At 39.7% G+C, this 19,777-nt stretch overlaps 1 pseudogene; it reads left to right on the top strand.

The window, feature by feature from the left end:
- Positions 1–9,421: 9,421 nt before the first annotated feature.
- LOC112409609 (RAD52 motif-containing protein 1-like) lies at positions 9,422–18,226 on the top strand (annotated as a pseudogene).
- The last annotated feature ends 1,551 nt before the right edge of the window (positions 18,227–19,777 follow it).

Below are 19,777 nucleotides of genomic sequence, written 5' to 3'. Positions count from 1 at the left end.
AAAGTTAGGATAATAAACAATGATTGTGCTGTTCAGCACCAAGGTCATTCATTTGATGATGCAAATTTAAATTTCTTCAATAAGAGCTTTTTGGAATTATCATCTATGGCAAGTAAGAAGCCAGAATTGAAGTAATCACATGTTAAGTATCTTTTTAAGTGTAGAATTTTTGTCTTAGGGTTTTATATCATGCATGTTTGGGCTTCTGCTTCAGAGACATGGGAACAACACAAGTGTCACTTACAACTATTGAAAGCATCCTCATGATGACCCTTGAATTGGAAAAACTGTAAATTGATTTTTCTTACATTTATTTTCACTCAATTGTTTTTCTTTAGTTTTCTTTTATTATTTTCTTAAGTCAGGTTTATTTATGTATAATTTTCATTTCACAAAATTCACTATTTATAAATATACCTTGTGATGTGTTTTGACAAACTTATAATTCTGTAGCCACCACATTTGAGGTAAAGAAATCTTCTGAAATCCCAAAAGACCCCTCATGTCCCTTTGTAGTCAATCCGTCCTCCTCCCACTACCAGCCCCTGTCAACCAACAATCTGATTTTTGTCCGTATAATGTTGCCTTTTCCAGAATATCTTATAACTGAAATCATGTGGTATGTAGCCGTTTGTTTTTGGCTTCTTTCACTTACCAGTCTCTTTGGAGATTCATCTGTTTTGTTGCACCTGTCAGTAGTTCATTCTTTTTATTGCTGAGTAGTATTCTACTTGTGTGGAGACACAGTTTGTTTACGCATTCAGTGACTGATGAACATTTGAGTTTTTTCTAGTTTTCTGGCTATTATGAACAAAGCCTCTGAAAACACTCACATGTGTGTGTGAACATATGTTTTGTGCGAGCATATGTTTCCATTTCTTTGGGGTAAAATACCTAAGGGCTGGATTGCATCATCATATGCTAAGTGCATATTTAACTTTTTAAGAAACTGCTAAACTGTTTTCTAAAGTGCCTGTGCCATTTTGGTTTCCCACTAGCAGTCTATGAGAGTTGCAGTTGATCCACATCGTCACCTGATCATTATATTTGTTTTTAAAACAAATTTAGCCTTTCTAGTAGGTGTGTAGTTGCATCTCGTGGTTTTTGCCACATTTTGCATTTCTGTAATAGCTGTGCTGGGCCTGCGCATCTTGAGCCTGTGCTCCACAACGGGAGAGGCCACAACAGTGAGAGGCCCGCATACGGCAAAAAAAAGAAAAATTTATTTCCCTATGTAACTACAATACTGTTAACACACAGTATTGAAGAAATTAAATTCCTGCACAATAATATTACCTAATAAAGAGTTGCTATTCAATTTTCCCCCATTCTCTCTCATATAATATCATTTCTTTTAACAGCTTTTTGAGGTATAATTAACATACAGTAATCTGTGTTCACACACACACATACATACACACCATGAAGACATCACCAAAATCAAAATGTCCATCACCTCAGAAAGTTTCTTAACATTTCTTTGTAATTATTGCTTCCAGTCGTTCCTTGCCCTTTCCAGTCGCCATGCAACCATTGATGTGCTTTCTGTTTGCCTTTTCTAGAATTTTATGTAAATGGAATCATGCAGTGTATACTTTTTTCTGACTGGCTTCTAAGCTCAGCATGATTATTTTAATCTTCATCCATATTTTTGTATATATCAGTAATTCATTTCTGTTTGTTGTTGAATAGTATTCCATTATACGGATGTACCCCAATTTATCTATTCACCACTGATGGACAAGTGAGTTGTTTCAGTCTTTGTCTATTACAGATAAAGTTGCTATGAATATTTGTGTACAAGTCATTGTATGGATATATATTTCCATTTCTCTTGGGTAAATACCTGCAAGTAGAATGGCTGGATCATTGGTAAGTGCATGTTTAAGTTTTTAAAAAATACCTATTTTCCATAGTGGCTTGATCATTTTACATCTCTACCAGCAGTGTATGAGAGTTACATCTTCTTCACGTTGCGGCCAACACTTGCTATGCTCAGTATTTTTAATTTTAGATAGTTTAATAGGTGTGCAATTTTTTCTCACTCTAGCATCCCTAATGATTCATCATGTCAAACATCTTTTCATATGCTTATTTTCCATATGTATATCTTTGAATCTTTTATCTATATTTTTCTGGAGTTTTGAGAGTTCTTTATATATTCTTGAAATTAGTCCTTTATCCAATGTGTAAGTTGCTAAGTATTTTCTCCCATTCTGGGACTCATCTTTTCATTCTCTCTGTAGTGTCTTTTGTAGGGCAGAAATTCTTAATTTTGATGGTGGCTAATTTATCTATTTTTTTCTTTTATGGATTATGCTTTTGGTGTTGTATCTAAGAAATCTTGCCTAACTCAAGGCCATAAAATTTTTCACTTGTTTTGCTCTAGAAGTTTTATAGTTTTATGTTATACATTTAGACCTTTGAACCAATTTGAGTTCATTTCTGTATATGGTTTGGATGGAAGTTGTTTTTTTTTGTTTTGAACCTGGATATTCAGTTGTTCCAGCATCATTTATTGAAAAGACTATTGTTTCTCCTCTCAAATGCCTTTGAACCTGAAAGTCAGTTGTCCACCTCTCTGTACTTCTGAACTTTCTTTTCTGTTCCTTTGATTTTTTGTGTATCTTTACACTACTATCACAATGTCTTCAAAGTGTAGCTTCATAAGCCTTGAAATCAGTTACTGTTCTTCAACTTTGTTATTTTTCAACGTTGTTTTAGTTATTCTGAATTTTATTTCCAGATAAAATTTAGAATTAGCTTGCCTGTTTCTACAGAAAAGCCTACTGGGATTTTGATCTATAAATCAATTTGGGGAGAATTGATATCAATATTGAATCTTCAGATCCATGAATACATTATATCTCTCCATTTATTTAGGTCTTCCTTAATTTCCCACAGCAATATTTTACAGTTTTCAGTGTGCAAGTCTGTTACATATTTTATCAGATTTATTCTAAGTATTTTATATGTTTGATTCTAATATAAGTAGTATTTTAAAAGTTTGATCTCTGATTGTTTGTTGAGATAAATTAATCTTTTTGTATGTTCATCTTGTACCCTGCAAACTTGATAAACTCATTTATTAGTTCCAGTAGCAATTTTGTAGATTCTATCAGGTTTTCTACATAATCATGTTATCTGCAAATAAAGATAGTTCTACTTCTTCCTTTCCATTCTGAATATGGCTTATTTTTTGTTGCCCTATTGCACTGGCTAGAACCTTCAGTGCAGTGTCAAATAGAAGTAATGAGAGTAGACATCCTTGCTTTTGTCCTGATCCTGGAGAGAAAGTACTTTGTCCTTCACCATTAAATATGATGTTTGGTGTTTTGTAGAAGTCATTTATCAGGTTGAGCAAGTCTCCTTCCATTCCTAGTCTACTGAGGGCTGTTTTTCTCTTTAATCAGGAATGGATGTTAGATTCTTTTCATTGTTTTCCTGCATCTATTGCAATGATTATGTCATTTTTCCCTTCTTTTCTTTTGTTAATTTGTTTATTTATTTTTGCCTGCTTTGGGTCTTCATTGCTGCATGCAGGCTTTCTCTAGTTGTGGCGAGCAGGGACTACTCTTCATTGCAGTATGCAGGCTTCTCATTGCGGTGGCTTCTCTTGTTGCAGGGCACAAACTCTAGGTGAATGGATTTCACTAGTTGTGGCACATGGGCTCAGTAGTTGGATGGAAGTTGGATGGAAGGCTCTAGAGCACAGGTTCATTAGTTGTGGCGCACGGGCTTAGTTGCTCCGTGGCATGTGGGATCTTCCCGGACCAGGGCTGAAACCCATGTCCCCTGCACTGGCAGGTGGATTCTTGACCACTGCCCCACCAGAGATGTCCTGATTTTTCTTTTTTAGTGTACTAAGTTTGGTAAATTGATTTTCAGATATTAAACCAACCTTTCATTCTTGAGATAAACCCAATTGGACATGATGTATCATCTTTTTATATAATACTGGATTTGATATGCTAAAATTTTGTTAAGAATTTTTGCCTCTGTGTTCATGAGAGATACTGGTCTGTAGTTTTCTTGCAATGTCATTGTCTAATCTTGATATGGTGAAAGTTGGCCTTATAAATAAGTTGGGAAATATGCCCTTCTCTTCAACTTTCTGGTAGAGTTTGTGTAGAATTGACATTATTTTATTCCTTAAATGTTTGGTAGAATTTATCAGTTAAGCCACCTGGACTTGAAGCTTTCTTTGTTGGAAGGTTCTAAACTGCACATCCAATTTCTTTAATAGCTGTATTCTTTTTTTTTTTTTGGCGGTACGCGGGCCTCTCACTGTTGTGACCTCTCCCGTTGCAGAGCACAGGCTCCGGACGCGCAGGCTCAACGGCCATGGCTCACGGGCCCAGCCACTCCGCAGCATGTGGGATCTTCACAGACGGGGGCACGAACCCATGTCCCCTGCATCGGCAGGCGGACTCTCAAACGCTGCACCACCAGGGAAGCCCTAATATCTATATTCTTGAAAAACTTTAGTAGTGCTTGTCTTTCAAGGAACTTGTCCATTTCATCTTGAATTTATTGGTATATTCTATTTATTCTCTTATTATCCTTTTCATATCCATAGAATTTTTCTGTTTTCCATTTTATTTATTTATACCTTGATCTTTATTGTGTTCTTTCTTCTCTTACTCTGTGATTAACTTGCTCTCGTTTTCCCAGATTAAGGTGGAAGCTGAGGGAGTTGAGTACAGATTTAGCAATATCCCACATGTTGACATACTATGTTTTCAGTTTCAGTGAGTTCAAAATAGTTTCTGATTTCCCTTTTGATTTCTTCTTTGACCACAAAGTTACTCAGAAGTGTGTTGTTTACTTTCCAAATATTTGGAGCTTTTTCAGATTTGTTAACTTCTAATTTATTTCCATTGTGTTCGGAGACATATATTGAATGACTAAAATCCTTTAAAATTTTTTTTAAGTATTTTTTTAATTTATTTTTTTGCGGCGTTGGGTCTTTTTTGCTTCTCCTGGGCTTTCTCCAGTTGCGGCGAGCAGGGCCTACTCTTCGTTGCAGTGCACCCGCTTCTCACTGGATGTCTTCTCTTGTTGCAGAGCACAGGCTCCAGGTGCATGGGCTTCAGTAGTTGTGGCACACAGGCTCTAGAGTGCAGGCTCAGTAGTTGTGAGGTACAGGCTCAGTTGCTCCGTGGCATGTGGGATCGTCAACCACTGCGCCACCAGGGAAGCCCTGTATTCTTAATCTTTTATGTAGATCCATATTCCAATCTGATGTCATTTTTCTTCTGCTTGAAAATACTTCTTTTAACATTCCTTAAAGTGAAAGTCTACTAGTAATGAATTCTTTCAGCTTTGGATGTCTGAGACAGTCTTTATTTTGCTTTTGTTTTGACATATTTGGGTATAGAATTCTAGCTTGATAGAATTCAATTCACTACTTTAAAGATGTTATTTCACTGTGTTCTCATTTACATTGTTTCCAACAAAAATTCTGCTGTCATTGATATCTTTGTTCCTCTGTATGTAGTGTATAGTTTTTTCCTCTTGCTACTTTAAAATTTTTCTCTTTACTGCTGGTTTTGAGCAATTTGATTATTTTTTGTGCATTGGTGTAGTTTTGTCCATGTTTCTTATGCTTAAAGTTCATTGATCTCCTTGACTTTGTGGCTTTATAGTGTTTACCATTTTGGAAACATTTTGGCTATTATTTCTTCAAATTTTTTCATTTCTCCTCTCCTTCATGGACTCTTAAGTACACATGTATTAGGCCACTTGAAGTTGTTGCACAGCTCACTGATGCTCTATTAAGTTTTGTTGTTGTTTAGTTTTGTTACTCTTTTTGTTTCATTTTGGATAGTTTCTATTACTATGCCTTAATGTTCAGTGACCCTTTCTTCTGCAGTGTCTAATCAGCCATTAACCTTTCAATATCTTTTTCATTTAGACATTGCTTTTAATCTCTAGAAGCTCAATTTTGGTCTGTTTTACCTTTTCCATGCCAGTACTTAACATTTTCAGTTTTTAGTCTAGGTTTTTTCACATATGAAATACAGTTACAATAACTTTACTTCAGGTATAATAACTTTTTAAATGTTCTTTTCTGCGAATTCTAACATCTGTATAGATTATGGGTTAGTTCTGATTGATTGCCTTTTCTCCTCACTATGGGGCATATTTTCCTACTTCTTTGCATGCTTGGCAATTTTTCATATGATCCCAGATATTGTGAGTTTTAGTTTCTTGTGTGATATATATATTTAAATTCTTGTGAAATGCTTGGGATTTGTTTTGGGTGGAATTAAGTTACTCAAAACAATTTTATTCTTTTAGGTCTAGCTTTTAAGATTCGTTGGGTAGGAGTCCAAGTAGCCTTTAGTCTGGCGCGCATTATTTGCAACTACTGAGACAAGTCTTTTCTGAGTATCATGAGGTTTTCCAGTCTGACTTGTAAGAACAGGTACTATTCCTACAACCTTGTGTGATATCCAGTTATTCTTATTATTAATCCTTTCATGTGGCCCTTTTCCTGGCATCAAGTAATTCCTCACACAAATGTACTGACAAATACTTTGTTGAATTCTCAAGAGATCCCTCTGCATATCTCCAGACTTCTTTGTCTGTGCGCTTCTTTTGTCTCTGATACTCTGCTTTTTGAACTCTAGTTACCTTGGTTTTCCCAGACTGTCAGCTCCATTTCGTCAGTCAGGGAGTCCACCAGTCTCTGCCTGGACTTCTCTTCCCTGTACCATGACCTGGAAACTCTCAGAGGAGTAAATTAGGGCAATTATAGGGATCACTTCATTTATTTCCCACCTCATGAGGATTACTGAAGTTTATTGCCTGAGGTCCAGTTTCTTGAAAAGTGTTTTTTCATATGTTCTGTCTGATTTTTTCATTGCTTCAGGTGCAAGGTTAAATTGGTCCTTGTTACTTCATCTTGGCCAGAATCCGATAACATTCTTTAAGTGTGTTTTGCTTTGATACAGGGTCCAAATAAGATTAGGCATTGCATGTCTTGTCTTTGTTTCCTTTAAGCTACAATATTTCCCTGCTATTTTTTTTCTTGGTGTTTTATGACATTGGCATTTTTGAAGAGTCTAAGCCAGTTGTCTTATAAATTGCCCAACAGTCTGGATTTGTCTGTTTCCTCATTAGATTCAAAGGAAATTTTTGGGGAAGAATACTATATAGGTGATGTAATCTTCATACTTCATCACTTCAGGTGGCCCAGTACTAAGTTTGATCACTTGATTAAGGTGGTATCTTCCATATCTCTCCATTGTAAAGTTATTTTTCCCCTTGGTGATTGAAAAATAATATGTGGGGTGAAAGTTTGGGATCAGTGAAGATCCTACTTTCAGACACTTCTTCACCCAAATGTGCATCAATGATAATTCTTGTCTGAATCGATTACATTGATAGTTGCCAAATGACACTTTCCTAATTCTATCTTTCCTTTTCCATTTATTAGCTGACATTATTCTATAATGAAGAGCTCCCCCACTTTCATTTTGAGTATCATTATGAACTCGTGTGCTTTTTTTAAAATTAACTATGTTATAACTTATTATAATGATAGTGTTATTCTTTGGAATGTTCCTTTTGTCCAGATTTGGCCAAAGCGACCTCTGTTATTGTTTAACCACACGATGCTTTTCTATTACTAGAATAATTTCTAATATATTACTACTCACAAATAGGACCTGAGAAAGGGACTCCAGAAGGTGCAGTCTTATTCAGACTCTTCTTAGAAGTCTGCCTTCTTCCTGTGTACTCTCAACCCAAAGTGAGGCTTTCGGGTTGGAAAGAGATACTGTGGGGCCTTTAGGGACTTTCCACCCCCTCACTTGTTCCCGTAAACCAACCTCTTGCGCCACTCCTTCTCCCTATCGAAACCAATTCTTCTCCCTATCGTGCGCCACTCCTTCTCCCTATCGAAACCAATTCTTCTCCCTATCGAAACCAATTCTTGGAGTTTTTCAGTTGACGGGGACTTTCCAGCCAGCGGGTAATTTTCCAGTTGCCCGTAACAGGTAAACGCCCTAACCGCCACAATGAACAAACAACTGTAACGGCCAGAAGGTGGGGCAAAAGTTCCTAAGCCAATGAATTCAAAAGTCACATTTACCCAATCATTGTGAGAATATACCCGCCCTATGAGTAAATAAACCTATAAAAAGTATGTGATTCCGCTTTTAGGGGTTCCCCATCGGCCTCCTGCGTGAGGTTCAGGGAACCCCGGTGCATCGGCTCCTAATAAACCTCTTGCGTGTTGCAGCGGCTCTCGACTCTTGGCGGTTCTTGGGCGAGTTGGAATCCCTCGTAGACCGTTTGGGTCTAACAATACTTTGGATTTAAACTACAGATCAGTGTCACCCAATTCTAATCCATATTCCCTTTTTTCTAGGTATACCATATCTACTGCCATCTTAATCATTCTGTTGGGCACCTCTCTCCTCCTCTATATTTATTTACAACAGTCAAAAGCAGCAATTGGCCAACCGGCCCCTATCCAGTTCTGCAGTCCATACGCCCCAAGAACTCCTTTTTGCACTGGTCTGTGGTGGCCTTGGCCTACCTCTTCTACCTACTCAAGTAACTCTTTTACCACGAATTTAATTACCTGTGTTTCCATTTATAGGATCTTACCTAGCCATATGGCCTGCTGCCTCTGCCAATTTAAAAATACCATTGAGGTTGTCTGAAAGACAGTCAAGCTGCGTTGTGACAGTGAATGCCTGACAGACGTCACACGTTGTGGTGAGTCTAAATTGTGGAATAATAAATTTTCAGTTATTTAATATTTTTATTTTTAATCAATGATGATAAAATTTAAAATTCATGATGTAATTGCATTATTTCAATTCATACTTTCAGAGTTCCAGCTCCCTAAGTTTCTAAGAACTACCCCCTTGCTAAAAATCAGATTCTTGGTTACATTACTAAGCTAATAATAGCTCAGTTACATTGTCAGCTTAATAATGTAACTGATCCGCATACATAAAGGAACAAGAGAAAGGAATGGAAGGGGGAAGGGAATTAACATTAATGGCCACATATCCTATGCTGTGCTCTCTGCGAATGAGAACTTATTGATATAGTGTCTCACAGTTTGTAAACTGATTTTATATACATTAGGTCTCAAGTACCATTTGTCTTATAGGACAGGTGTAAATATATTTTTGTTTATTTTGTTTGTTTCTGCAATTTTATAAAGAGTACAAGGGATGCTGTTTTATGTCCTCTTTGGAGCCTGAGAGTTTCGGGTTCCATAACCAGAAGCTGCTACCTAGCACTTCTGATGGAACGGAGAGCTAGTTTATTCTTTGGCTGTCAAGCTCTGAACTTGCTCTGAATCTCACGCTTTTCTATCCACAAAACACTCAGGGGCTTTCAGCTCTTTTTCTATATATTAGATTTATTGGCACTAAGTATTTAAAGAGTGCGCATGCGCGTGTGCATGCGTAGTCCGCTTGCGTCCGAGCAGTGCACGTGCGGTGACGGTGGGTTGGTGCAATTGGTACTTTTTGCGGTTCCCGTCGGGGGTGACAAAACCTTGCTGGTGTGGGAGCTGAGCTCTGGACCCACCCCCGAGGCTTTGCAATTGAGCTGTGCCGGAGCGGAGGGAAGGGTGGAAGAAGCTGCCCTGCGCCCCAGTAACTGGGCGCCCCGGGGTACTGCTTCAGTACCTCATCTGCCTGTGGTCTCCGCTGAGAGGAATCTTAGTTCTAGAGACGACCTGAGCAGTCAGCTCACCCCCATAGATTTTTGAGAGTTAGTCCCCAACAGAAGGCATTGCCTCCTAATGCTTCTCCAAGCTTAGGATTTCAGAGGGAACTTGTTCATGAAATGAGAAGTGTTTGGAGTAGCAGGCTCACCACAGTTACCTGTGGCAAAGGGCTGGGGGAATATAAGGGAATGGGCGATTTGGTTTCCTGGGCCTGAAATTTACTGCACTTTTGTAGTGTGAGACCACCCTAAAGCATTCTCTGTTTACAGTCTTCTCCAGTTTGGACTTCTGTATTCGGCCCGAGTCTTCACAAACTCAGCAGTGGGCGGTCCTGGGTTCTCTGCCATCATCAAGTTTTATTCAGCAAGGGATGCCCACAGAGCCCAAAAGGCATGTGACCAGAAGCAGCTTTTTCACACATCTCCAGTGAAGGTGGGTCTAAATGTGGAATTCCTCGCTCTACTGGGATGAAGTGCTGAATTTAAAACTAATAGGCCATCTGGAAATCCCTGGTGGTCCAGTGGTTAGGACTCTGCACTTTCACTGCTGAAGGCCCGGGTTGAATCCCTGGTCTGGGAACTAAGATCCCAGGGGGGAAAAAAAAATCGCTAGCATTTGTACAGCACTGTGGTGTACAGAATGCTCTCACATGCACTGCTCCACTGATCCCCCAGTGCCCCAGTTGTTTCTTTCTTTTATTTTAGATGAAGAAACTCAAACTCAGGATGGTTAAGTGACTTACTTAAGGTTCATGACAGTAAATGTGGAAACTAGAGGCCAAACCCTAACTTAACTGATGTTAAACCTCATATCATTTTATGCTGCCCCTTAATTTAAGAAATCTTCACAAGAATCTTCCTTATATATACATTTATGTGGATTTCAAATGTGTGAGGTTGACAAAAAAATTTTTTAATTAATTAATAAATTTATTTATTTATTTTTGGCTGCTATGGGTCTTGTTGCTGCGCGCCAGCTTTCTGTATTTGCGGCGAGCAGAGTTTGCTCTTCGTTGTGGTGCGTGGGCTTCTCATCGCGACAGCCTCTCTTGTTGCAGAGCACAGGTTCTAGGCACGTGGGCTTCAGTAGTTGTACCTCACGGGCTCTAGAGCACAGGCTCAGTAGTTGTGGCACACGGGATTAGTTGCTCTGCGGCGTGTGGGATCTTCGTGGACAAAGATCGAATTCTTGTCCCCTGCATTGGCACCCAGACTCTTAACCAGTGTGCCAACAGCAAAGTCCCGAGCTTGACAAACTTTTGTCAGATGTAAGATAAAGGAGGCTTCATCATCATCATCACTTTCAAACTGCCTATTAAGAACTCACTTCAGATTCCAGAAAATGGTTAAATATTCTTTAATGCATTGTAGAAACCTTATTCCATATTAACATGCCATCCAATTTTACTTCCCCAGAATTGACATTTCATTATGTTAAGGTAACCTTTTCAATTCCTCTGAATAAGTGAGTGAGGCTTAGATTTCCCAGACCTTTCCCTTTATAATTGTATGTCTTCTCTGGTTGGCTTCTTGCTCTAGCTACTTCCTACTGACCTTGCTGCCTCTTCTCACCCATATTTCTTTACCCACTGATTTCACCTTTATTGAATCTGAGAACTCTCCTCAGATGTGACTCCAGGTACACTACCTCCCACTTCTTTATGCTGTTTAACACCTTCTTCAATCCTGGCTGTAGTCCCTGGGATTGAAATGATTTTGTGTCAGACATTCTTTAATTTGCGGACCCTGCAACTATTTCACGTACCACTCAGATATTGCAGATGGTCCTGGAAAGATGATGAAACAGTTACTTGGTATCAGTTGTGAGTAATGAGTTCTTTTCTTACATTGGACATTAAGACCATTCCATAAGCATAGGTTGTGAGATTTTCACAGCATAAAGCCTGTCACTGATAGCATAATGAAGAAAATGTTCTCCAAGTCACAATAGAGTTGAGAGGAAAGGGCATTCGTATTAGATTTCTTTATTTAATGCAGAGCCTTAGTTTACTACCCACAAGCCCGAAATTTTTCCTTACTTTACTTATGGGTTCTTTTTCAATTTTATTTATTTATTTATTTATTTGGTTGCACCGGGTCTCAGTTGCAGCAGGCGGGCTCCTTAGTTGCGGCTCAAGGGCTCCCCAGTTGTGGCATGTGGGCTCCCCATTTGCAGCAGGCAGACTCCTTTATTTGAGGCTTGCAGGCTTCTTAAATGTGACGTGCGAACTCTTAGTTGCAGCATGCATGTGAGACCTAGTTCCCTGACCGGGGATTGAACCTGGGCCCCCTGCATTGGGATAACGGAATCTTAACCACTGCACCAACACGGAAGTTCCAATTATGTGTTCTCTTATTCATTGGCAGGTATCTTTCTATCTTTTTCCCCTGTGTTTTTTATAAATACAGAAAAGAGAATAACATCTTAACATAAAATGAAGGAAAGGCCTAATGTATCTGAGTTTTTCTCAGTAGCACGAAGGGAAAGGTTTGCCAGCAAGAACTGTGGCAAGGTTATCCCAGATGTCAACTGTCTCTACTACCCAGTGGCTCAGAGCCCTTCTGAAGACTCCTAATTGTCCAGGACGGCTCCATTATGACTCACCACACAGGACATAGCCTCCCATATGACACTCAACATTTAAACATTAGTCTTCATTTCTCCTTCCCTGCAGGCAGCTTCAGTTGGAGAAAGTAATTTCATTTTCTTATGTACTCATTCCTTCACTCAGTCAACAGACCATCATTCCTCTATTATATGCCAATATGTATTCTTCTTTCTGGTAACAAGGAAAGAACAATATATGGTTCCTTCAGGCACTTAAGGAGCTCATAAACTAGTGACTGAGGAAGATGCAGAAACAAATCAATAAAGAATTAACAATGCTTTGACTTTATTTGTATTATTTGAATTTTTATGACTAAATTTATATACTACACCCTGTTCAAAATGGAAATGGACCTTTAAGAAAGAAATAGTGATGTAAAAAATCCACAGTAATATGTAAGTTATTTAGAGAGTATAAGACTGGAAATATTTGCACTCTCAAAGAAGCTTGTTAATGCAGATGAACCTCTAATTCTTTTCGTTGCTTCATTTACATTTATAAAGGTATACATATTCCCTCTTCTAACAGGGGTTAGTAAATTGGGGAGGGGGTGCTACAGATTAAGGTCCTAATTCAGTGGCAGGTCCATCTTGTCTCCTCTTCAGGTCATATTCTAAAGCAGGAGCTCTACAGGATGAGACAGTCCATTCCTTTGCTTACCCCCAGCCCCATAATAGGCTTTTGCTGGGCTTCCTTGGATGCTTTCATCATCACTTTCGACCGGATGTCAGGGAACTTTCTGGTTAATCAGGGGCCCTGGAAATGATGCAGAAAAGTACTGACTTAAAAATAATAAATAACATTTATTTAGGGTTCACTGTGAACTCATTGCTTAAAATGTCCTACTTAATCTTCACAACCACTCTATAAAATTGGTATTGATAAATCTCAGGTATATCCAAAATAAGTCTCTATGTAGGGTGGTGATATTTTTAGGTCTTTTATGTCTTTAGGTTCGTCTCGGCACCAGACATAAGGCGGTTCAACATAATACGCTTGCCCTAAACAGCTCCAGATGCCAAGAATTGGCAAATTACTACTTTGATTTCCATGGGTGGTCAAAAAGGATCATCAAGGTAAACTCTGTAGACTTTCTTTGACTAACTAGACTCCTTTCAACATTGAATTCCTAGACTTTAGAGAGAAGAATAGAACAGGGCTATGGTGAGGAGATGTGGGAGGCTTCCACATGGAAGTATCTGAGCATTGGCCTGCCACTTAGAATTAGTGATAAACTCAATGACTTGAATGGTGGTGTCCATAATTTTCTCCAGTATTTGTATGGTATATCATAAAAAATAGTTGTCCATATCTAGTCATTCATTTGCAAGTCTCAGTTGATTTTGAAGGGATAGCATACCTAAACTATTACCTGGGATTGCTGGAGTTTAGTTTTTATTTCTAACAACAGAATATGTTGAAGTCTAGCCTTTAATTCAAAATCCTAACAGCTTCAGGATCTTTCTAACCTTGAAGAAAGGGAAAATTAAGATATTGTGACACTACTTCAGAAGCAAAGCCTGAAGTTCTTCTGTGCTTTAGAGGTGGTGTTGCCCTCCCACAATTGCAGGAGTCCCTGAGTTGGCATGGCTGAGGAACCTTTGGGTAAGTTGGAGGAAGGTCTGTTTTCCAGTATGTGTGTGTGTGTGTGGGGAGGTGAGGCAGCGGGATTTCTCTTTTTTCCTTTCATTCTGAAACTCAACTTTTCAGATACATCATCACCTTTCTAAGCAAGTAAAGCCCTGGGCAGAATTGTTCTGCCCGATAATATAGGTTTTTATCTTAGGCAATACCTGAGAACACCTTAAACTTTAGAGTTTTAGAACTCGCTGCCTGCCAAGAAGCTTAGGAGGAGGGAAAATTAGTTATTATTTTTTTGGTTAATAATTTGTTTTGTGCTAAAATAATCCTTGAAATACACGTCTTCTGGCCTTCAGTTATCCCCAAAAAATCATTGTTTGAAGACTGAAATAAACTTATGTGCAAATGTTCAGTCCTTTGCCTCCTATAGAATGGCCTGAGCGGAGAAATAAATGTAGATCCCAAGAAAGGGGATTCCGATTGATACTGAGGTTTTTCCTAGAATCCATGGCACTTGGGCTTAGGGTTTTAAGTCAGAGGCAGGGCTGTTAACGAATGGAGTGGAGGAGGCTCCACCACCCACCTGAGTGGGTGATGGTTGAGTAGAGTCCAGATCATCTGCACTACAACCAAATCTATCTCACTGTATGAGTCCAGCCCTTGATGCAGAGGAGAGCAGTGTCTGTAGCAGTGTAGCCTCAGCTTGTCCATTTGAAATCTGTGAGTAATATGAGATTTGTGCCACGTTCTTGGTTTGCATTTCCCGTGTAGTATTTTAGGAACTTCCAGAATAGATCGGAGCTGTAAAAATATGCCATGCCAGGGTATACCTACAACAGAAACATTTACCGTACCCCAGTGTTGTGCCTGCCCTTAATCACTGAGGTAATGATCTAAGAATCACAGATGCATTTTTAGTTTTAAACATATAACCTAGAAATCAGTTATTCATATAGGCATTTTAAATTCATCTGTTTTGGTTGGATTTAGGGTCATTATCATTCCTTATGAGAAGGAAGATAACCCAGAAGCTTGCTATTCAGAAAGTTATGACAGATGCATTCCAGAAATTGCTGAATGTGGTTTTAGGTAAGACCTTTTTGATTGTCATTGAAGTGCTTCAGTTTCAGTGAGCAAATAAACTTATTTGAAAAGTTAATTGGATGAAAATAATGGTTATCCAAAACATTACATATTCTTTCATTCACCATATGCTTTCACAGCAGCAGTCTTACATTTGTTCTTTGTGGCATTTATGAGAAGAACGACAGCACATATTATTGTCCCCAGTGTTTAGATGTAGAATGACTGGCCTCAGTTCATAGAGAAAGTGTTTGATCCAGTTCTTCCTCAATTGCTTGCTTCTCATACAGAATAGGGTAGTGATTATAAGCCTTGGACACCTGTGTTTGAGTCCTAACATTGTCTCTTAGATTTTGTTGCTGTTGTTGTTGCAATTTTAGGTTTTTCTAGCCAGAGACATTTGAAGGTATTTAATATCTCTAAGCTGCAATTTCTTTATCTGTATATAGGGTTAGTAATTCAGCTTACCACGAAATGGGGGATATTGTAAGAGTAAATGAGGTGATGAATATAAAAAGCTTAGAACTATGCGTGAAACATAGTAAGCAGACAGAATATATTGACTATTATTATTACCGTTGTTTTCTTGTTGAAGTGTTTATTTCTGATGTATTGGATGAATATGATTCTTATATAATAATCGGCTAAGTTTTTGTGAGCCTTGAAACTGGTTATGCTATTGAATAGCGTTGATTGTGTTCCCTATCCAGTTATACAGCGGTGAGAATGTCACAGGCTGTGCCCAAAGGAAACTTTATGATTAGTAGATTCCGGGAACAGAATTGCTCCCCTGCTTCACAGCCCTGCAGGCTTAGAGACTGAGAAATCCTAGGTAAGTTGTCAGCGACCTTATTGGCTTGTAAGAGTTGGCCCAGGATTGGACTTGGCCTTCCAGCCTGGCAGTCCTTCCAGTGAAGTTTGACTTCCCTGGTCATCAGGCACAATCTCCATCTGCTGTCAACTCTGGGTAACAACCTTTAAGAACCAAACTAAATGATTGGGTTGTTTGTGCCTAGTATGCCAAGGTACTCCTTATATGTATACAAAACCCCTTAGACCAAAAAGCCTGGTGGCTCTAGTTTGCCTTGAGGAAAGCTGTATTGTCCAAAGGGTACATGGGCCAGTTTCTGCCAGTAGAGTGTTCAAATGCTCTGTCTGTCTGCTCTGTCTCCAAAGCTTTGTTCATTGTATCTGGTAGAATTTTGGTCCCAGGGAGTAGGCACTTGCCTTGCTTCTAATAGGAAGTATCTGTTATAGTCCAGTGGTATCTCTCCCAGGTTTGAACTCACTTTGACCCCCACCTAATGCCTTCCTATTTAATTGTATTGTGATTGAACATTTTTGTTTCCACGGCTTTTAATTTCTATGTCCTTACTCCTTAGTTCTTATTTCTAAGATCATAAAGTTTTTGAACCAAAGTTGATACTTCTTATATATGTTTTCACATATAATTATAATAAAAACTGACGTGTCAGATGAGGGAACTTCTAGGAAAATGCTCTTATTTTCTGCTTTTAGAAGTCAAAAGAATGTCTAATTATTCGGTGCTACCGTTGTATACAGGAAGTTTTAGAGCAAGAAAACTTCTGAATTGATTCTTGTTAACTTTATTACAGAAAGTGGTAAAACAGCTGTGGCATAGAGACCCTGTGAAGATGTCACTGATGCTAGAACCGAAGAGGAACTACAGGATTTAATTCAAGTATGTGGAGATAAAAGCTCAAGGGGTACACAGCCAGTATAGCCATAATTCAAAACAACCAGCAGGACGTGGAAGACTTCAGCATATCTACTCATCTCTGTCTTCCTTAGGAAAAGGTGAAACTCTGAAAGTGCTTTTGAGGCAGGGAATTTCTAGTACTTCTCCAAGTCCTGGACCTTGTCTCTGGCCCCTTATTTGAAGTTTCGAGAGCAGGATTAAGGGCCACCAGTGTAGGTCTATGGTTGTGGACACAGGAGAAGTCACAGGCCTTTTAGAACTCCCCTCAATTAGAATTGCAGGGATTTGGGAACAAAGTAACTATGGTCTTAAGTGTGATTATGCTACACTGTCTAAAAACTATTCATACCTTTCAAGTAAGGTATATTACCCAGATATCAGCATCTCATATGTATCTTGTGTTAAATATTTTGCCAAAGAACCTTTCTGTAAACAGTTATATGGATGCCTCGAGTTACAGATTAAGTTGTCAACGTAATTTCTGAAAGAAAACATTAATGTACTGCATATAGGATTTTTATTTAAAAGGAGCAAAAAATGTGTGTCGTGTCATTGAGAGCTTAATTTTTAGCTAGATTTCTCATTATTTAACTCACCCCAATGTTGCAAAGTTTGTTTTGAAGGGAAGAAAGTAGAGAAAGAAAAGGTGGTTATGTTCTGAAAAAATTTGAAAGTTTTTTCCTGTGCAAACTAATTATTTTAAATCAATTTAAATCAGTCAAGGGAACTTGAAACGTATCCATGTTTGGGCTTTAAGAAGTCTAGCTTCCTATGAAATGTTAGAGGAAAGGGTTCCTTATTGATACTAAAGATTCTGGAAACCTAATTATAACAACAGATCCACTCCTAAATGAGGCCAATCTTGGAATCAGTTCCATTTAGAAACCATCATGTGCTAGGCACTGGAAATAAGGTGAAGCTCCTTCTCTCTTGGAGTTTAGGTGTTAAAAGTGTACCAGACAATTAAAAAGGAGTAAAATTAAAGAGATTATGAAAAGGACTGTGAAGAAATTAAACTTCGTGCTAGTTACAGTATTTCAAGAAAATTACTTATCATGCTGACTTTAACATTCTAAGTGTCTTCTCCATGTGTTCACACAGGGTAGACCTCTGAAAAGTGACACTGTAGCTTTTTCTAGATTAATGGCTCTGTTGGGACAAGTTGGGATGGGGGAAGTCTTCCCACGCTAATGTAAAGGGCCATTCACTTGGTTTTAGGCTCTCTTTCCCATAGTGAATTGCTCACCTGCCCCAAACCCCTCCTACAGAAGTTCTGGAGTCATCACTGATTCAGTGGTGACCCCTAATAACAAAGTGGTGTATTAATAATGAGACGTGAATACTGAGAGTTTGGAGGAAATGGCAACATTTTCACATAATTGTAAGGTATGTTCCCCTCCTGCCACCCTAACTGGTGCTCATTTTGCAGGTCACCTACTTTTCTTGTCAGCCGTGTGGCAAAAGGGAGGAAGAATGTCTCTCAGACTTCAGCATTGTGGAGGAAGAGTTCAGATTGCCAGAACTGGACTAGCACTTTTGAATGTCCCAGAATGCCAGGTCCTTTGGTTTCCACGGGAAGCTCTGCATCCTTCCCAACCCCCCTCCACCCCTGGGCTGCTGGAGTTTGGGGCCACTCGGGTCTGCAGGCCAAATCCCGCCTCATTGTTTGGGGCCAGGGAGGGCAGGGCGGGGTTGGGAAGAGGGCCCGGCAGGAGGTAATTGTTGACTTTTGGCTTGCGCCCTGGGGACTCTGGGAAAAAGGCCCACTCTGGTGGTGCGGATTGGATCTCCGCATGAGCCTAATAACTGTGGTGCAACTAAAGATGTCATAAATAACGGGTGGGACGTTAGGCGGGGCCGGGGCCCCGCGGTTGCTAACGTGAGCCGCTGCATCCCGGTGCTGGCAGAGCAGTTAGGTTTGGCTCTGAAGGAGGATGAGGCTCCGGCTCCTCACTGGCCTGGGTCATTGACCCTGGAGCCGCCGCAAGTTATGTCGCAGCTGCGCCTCTGTGTCGTGGCTGTGCCCCACGGCTTTTCCTCACATGGCAAGGACTGTGGTTTCTAGTCCAGGCAGTTCAGCCTCCAGAATGGGCCATGGGCCCCGTGCACGTGACCCCCAATCCCGGACGTCTGACCGAGGCTTTGTATTCACATGTCTCAGAACCCCTCCCAAATTGCCCATGCCCTTACATCCCTGGCAGAAGCCGGGGGCTTTAATTACTTGATGTCCTTGTCTCCAGTCCAGATGGTGGCCCCACCTCATCAGGAGTTGACTGAGACGGAGGTTCCATACCCGGACACGGATTCGGTTGGAGAGATGCCTACAGGGCCAGATCGGTTTGCTGTTCCACATCAGGATCTGAATAACAAGCAAACCCAATATCAAAAGTTCCCAGAGGCAGTTCCAGTGCAAAAGCTCCCAGAGGCAGTTCCAGTTCTAGACTGGGATCAGAATTAGCCCTTGTTTCTGCCTTGTGGACACAAAAGTGAGACTAAAGACATAGGTCTAGATCAGGCTGAAGATCATCAATCGTTTGAAATACTTGTTCCACCTCTAGGTAGTAAGAGCTCAAAACCAATGAAGTTTATGGTTTCACCCCCAAAACTGAAGAAAGATCTAGTTCAGCATCAACGGCTTGCCAAAGTTGTAGTTGGAACTACAGACCAATTTCAAAAAAAACACTCAGGGTCTAGAACAACAGTTGCAGGGTGATTATTTAGACCCCATTATGGATGCCATTTAACCTGAGGAGAGCATACCTAGGAATGTTTTTGGGAGCCCAGATAAAACTATGGAGCCCCCAGAGGAAGCTGAAACTTCTCCATCCCAGCAGGAGGCCCAACCTCATCATGCAGAGCTTTATGAGGAGGCTAAAACTTTACCCCAGCAGGAGCCCCCTGCTCAGCATCCACAAAGCCCTGAGGAGGTTGAATCTTTTTCACTCTTTCAATCTTTTGAAGTTCTGCCGCTTTTCCTGTGCTTTAAGGGAGACTCCAATCTATCTCTTGAAACCTGTTTCCTGCAATTCTCCCTCGATTTCAAATGCTCTTCTATGCCTTACCTCAATATTTTTTTTTTTTT

Source organism: Neophocaena asiaeorientalis, unplaced genomic scaffold (genome assembly GCF_003031525.2).
Source record: "Neophocaena asiaeorientalis asiaeorientalis breed wild unplaced genomic scaffold, Neophocaena_asiaeorientalis_V1.1 scaffold869, whole genome shotgun sequence".
Classification (NCBI taxonomy): domain Eukaryota; kingdom Metazoa; phylum Chordata; class Mammalia; order Artiodactyla; family Phocoenidae; genus Neophocaena; species Neophocaena asiaeorientalis.
Note: the sequence above shows the minus strand (reverse complement) of the source record. Positions and strands in the feature narration are given on the sequence as shown.